This window comes from Sinocyclocheilus anshuiensis, unplaced genomic scaffold (assembly GCF_001515605.1).
Source record: "Sinocyclocheilus anshuiensis isolate Anshui unplaced genomic scaffold, SAMN03320099.WGS_v1.1 scaffold2539, whole genome shotgun sequence".
Taxonomy (NCBI): domain Eukaryota; kingdom Metazoa; phylum Chordata; class Actinopteri; order Cypriniformes; family Cyprinidae; genus Sinocyclocheilus; species Sinocyclocheilus anshuiensis.
This window is the reverse complement of record NW_015557068.1, coordinates 242,446-247,239: the sequence shown is the minus strand read 5'-3', so window position 1 is coordinate 247,239 and position 4,794 is coordinate 242,446. Positions and strand designations below refer to the sequence as shown.

Sequence of the window (4,794 nt, the reverse complement as noted above, 5' to 3'; positions counted from 1 at the left end):
TATACATAAACACATTTTTTGCAATGATCACTCAGATGTGGTGATCAAACACTTATAATGACATGATGACAGAGATACGTAATGGAGGCAGGGCATTTAACAATTTAACAATAAACGTTATTATCCAAAATGAGTCTGACATCAGTGCACTGAACAGTAAAGTTGAAGTTTATTCAACTCTAATTCAATTAAATTCCATTCAACTTTATTCGGTTGAAGTTTATTTCACTTCGGAACATTCATTCACGGATTTGCGCTACTGTCTTCACACACAGACAAAACTTACTAGAGAAGTGTGAAGTGTGACATAATATACCTCTGTAAATAAATACGAAATAAATTCACGTCTCGCGCACTTTAATGCCCTTTGAATGTAATGTGTATGTTCCCTTGGAACTGGAACCATGGCGGAATTTCATGTGAAGTCCACTTCGCAGGGCACTTACGGTCGAATAAGACAACGCTTGAATGCTGCTGCCTGAACAAGAGACCTCCTTACTGAAGTGAAAGTGTTGGATGTGTCACTATCTCGCGAACGCGCAGGTGGATCTCCACCAAATTCGGGGGATCCCTTCAGCTCGAGGAACCCTATCGAACGCCACCCTCCGCGGATCGCTTGATCGGAATTTAACCACCCCTAACTCCCGAACCCCGGGGGCTATCGATGCGGCGGTGGTCTCATTCGAAAGTGGGCCTCTAGACGTACACTCGATTCACGTTCGAGAGGGTTCCTCGAGCTGAAGGGATCCCCTGAATTTGGTGCGGATTTGCTGTGCCGTTACGGAGATATGGCTGTTCAAAGTTTCAATGGTTTTCCATAGACTTAAGCTTTAAAGCGTTTCATCAGGTTGCCAGTAGCAAACAATGGAACGTGCTCTGCTGGACAAACTAAGTAATTTCAAGCATTTTATCTGCATTATATGTTCTGTGAAAAAAAATGTCATATCGGCGGCATATTCGCCGATACCGATATATCGGCAACAGGCTCATATCGGCAAAATTATATATCGGTCGGGCTCTAATTCAGAGCTTCTTATATCTGGATGGAGGATGTAGTACGGAGGATTCTGAGCTTCAAAACATTTCATACAATCCAAATCCAGAGACCAAACAGGCTTTTTTTAGTTCTGTGGCAGTATTTTCACGGTAGATTTGTCTGAGGAAGGTTTAAAGTCTCGCACACACAGACAGGAGGACGTGTTTAACAGGCAAAAACAACCGTCCGATGCATATATACGCAGAACAACTATTAAAAACGAGGGCAGGTGGACTGTCGGCTTCTCATGTAGACATCAAAAGCATCAAAATGCACATGCTTATTATGTGTGTGTGTGTGTGTTTGACACATACCTGCACTCGCTCTCACACACACACACACTGAATAAATAATCTGAGCTTCTTCATCTTTGCCATGATGCAACCCTGAGGAAACTCCGTGCCGTCTGAAGCAGTGTGTGTTTGTCTGCATGCTGATGTCCCTCAAAACCACAAAACCGTCAGCTGGGCTTTTAAAACTTGGTCATATTTATTGCACGGCTCTCTTGATCGAGATTCATCAGCCGCTGAATTCTGTGGTCAGGTGATTTGTATGTTGCATAATTGACTGCTCAACAGATTTCACGTACATAGCTGTGTAAGTTTCATGAGTTTCTCTCCTCTTTTTTTTTCATCACACATATAAATACATCAATAAATGAGCTGAATTTATTTTCTATTTCGGCAAGCATGTGTTAAATCGATCAAAATTACAAAAAATGTTTCAAAAGATTTCCATTTCAAATAAATGCTTTCTACACTTTCTATTCATCTGTGAATCCTGAAAAATAAAATGTATCACTGTTTCCACAAAAATGTTTTCAACATTGATAATAATCAGAAATGTTTCTTGAGCAGCAAATCAGCATATTAGAATGATTTCTGAAGATCTTGTGACACTGAAGACTGGAGTAATGATGCTGGAAATTCAGCTTTGATCACAGAAATACATTACATTTTAAGAGATATTCACATAGAAAAATATTATTTTAAATTGTAATAATATTTCACAATTTTTACTGTATTTTTGATCACATCAATGCATCCCTGGAAAGCAGATGATACTTCTTTAAAAAAAAAAATATATATATATATATAAAAAAACGTATGAAACCTAAACTTTTCAACAGTAATGCACATTTATATTGTTAATATATATTTAGTTAGAAATACCTTGACATATTGATTTGCATATTTTCACATAGAAAAGTCACAAGAGTTTGAAAGTCCAGTATATATATATATATATATATATATATTGAAAAATAGAGTAATATTGAAAAAATATATAAAAATATATGAAAACGTAGTAAAAACGTAGACAGATTGCATTTCCCATTAAAATAACTATTTTTTACAGTATGTTTTTTCATAACATTCTATTGTTGCAAGTTGGAATGTGTTTAATATTATGTTATGTTAATATGTTTAAAATGTTATTAATATGTTATTAATATGTATACTGTTATTACTATCCATTTTTGTTGGTCAAAACAATAGAAGTAACTATAAAAATAGTACATAATATTGAATCAAAATAAGTTTCAAAAACTTTCTGTCTCTCTTCTGCTGATGCATAAAGTTACCAAATCATTCCTGACTTGACATGTTTTAGTCAGTTTTGAGTGAATTAAATTATTTTATTTTCAGCTCAGAAATGCTCTAAGTTGTGCTGCGAAAGCCGTTTCAAGTTGTCTTTACTCATTTTGTAATATTTGCGAATGACTTATAACTTATAAACTTTACTCATGACATTTCAAACCTATATAACTTTATTTATTCTGTAAAACACAAAATAAGGTGCTTTTTGTTTGTTTTTAGTCCATAGAAGGTGAGTGTAGTCTAATTCTGTTTTGGACCCCATTGACTTTCTTTGCATCTGCAAAAACGTTCTCCCTGGTTTACATTATCGCTGCTCTCCAGACTATAACTCCATCTCGCATGAACATACCAAGAGAAATTATCAAGAATAGTTTTGTGTCAGTCAGGATATTTTTGACATTCTTAATTTCTTTGTTCGGGGACAGTTGCTAATAGCGTGAGAAGTGTCTAATTAATTCCACCGAAGCTCTCCCACTTCTTCTCTTAATTAGTGCATTTTTAAGTTATTTTGACTGCAGGGATTTGTGGCTATAATAGTGTTGGCTTAACAAGATGAACTGTACCGGCTCTAACCGGCCGGTGCTTTAACTGAGTTCAGTAAACCAGAGGGAGCGTATATTTATTTCCCATAATGCTATGCATATGTGCACATCTGAACAAAACGCACCGATATCGGTCTTTATCAGGGTTGGGGAAGCTTGACGTTTGAAAGCTGGTAAAAATGGAAACAATTTTCACCCAGAAATTGCTAATACATTTCATGAATAATTACAAAGAAATTGCAAGTAACGCATTGAATTAAATGTGAAATTTGAAAGTAGAAAGACTGAAATTTTATTTTTATTTATACATACTGCAATACATTTTAATCTAAAACTTTGAAAAATCTTTTATTATTTGTATTATTTTTTAAACTGTAGTTTGTGGTAATATTTGAAATTAGACAAATATTTTGTTTTCAATTTAATTTGAAAGTTTTAGTAATATTGTTGTGTTTTTTGTCAATTTTACCATTTATTATTTTTTTCTTTAATTTATAAGTTTTATTAAATTTTTATTTAGTATTAGTTTGAGTCATTTTAGTACTTTTTATGTTTTTAATTTTAATTAACTATAATAATCCTGCTTACTAACTGCAAACTTTTAGGAATTTTGTTGTGTGTAATTTTTATGTATTTTTGTTTGTACTGTATGTATTTATTTATTTATAGTTTTTATTTATTCTTTATTAGTTTATTACTTCAAGTTGCTGAGCAATGTTGGTACTTAGAAAGAAAATATGTTTGTGTTTATTTCTTTATTTCAAGTAATGCAAATGTTTAATTAATTAATTAATTAAATTTTATTTTTTTATTTTATAGTTTCAGTTAACTATAATAGCTTGGTACAGTAGCAGGAAGGGATTTTGTTGAGTGTTTTTGTAATTTTTATTCTTTTTTTTATTTTTATGTTTACTTTATTTATTTTGTATTAGTTTTAGTTCTGGTTTGAGTTGTTTTAGTACTTCAAGTTCGTGAGAAATGTTTCCTTAGCAAGTTTTTAGGGTTAGTCAGTGGAAGGAGATGATCTCTTGTTAGTTTTCTGCTCGTGTAACACATTTTAATGGCTTTGCGTGCGAGTGTTTTGTTTGTTTTCTTCATCCTGCTCGCCGACTCTCATTTGGATCTTTGAATTTTAAGTAACTCCAGTTACAGTGTTCCTGAAGAGCTGTGAAAGCAGGACGTTTCTTCGGCTTCCTGTGCGAATATGTGTGAACAGACACGTTTTGTGTGGAGAAGCGTACGGGATTAAATTACACTTGAACCTTTATTTACATTTCAAAACTTTTTTTTAGCACTTTAAATCTACTTTGGATGTGTGAAATAGCAACTTGTTTGTGTGACATCTCTCTCGCGGACACACACACACAGACACAGACACAGACACACACAGACAGACAGACAGACAGACAGACAGACAGACAGACAGACAGACAGACAGACAGACAGACAGACAGACAGACAGACAGACAGACAGACAGACAGACAGACAGACAGACAGACAGACAGACAGACAGACAGACAGACAGACAGACAGACAGACAGACAGACAGACAGACAGACAGACAGACAGACAGACAGACAGACAGACAGACAGACAGACAGACAGACACACACA

The 4,794-nt window shown here is 34.4% G+C and overlaps 1 protein-coding gene across 1 annotated transcript in view; it reads left to right on the top strand.

The window, feature by feature from the left end:
• The window catches only part of LOC107676693 (adhesion G protein-coupled receptor L3-like), a 298,216-nt gene that overhangs the window by 90,426 nt on the left and 202,996 nt on the right, over positions 1–4,794 (top strand). The gene's annotated exons all lie outside the window — the stretch shown is intronic.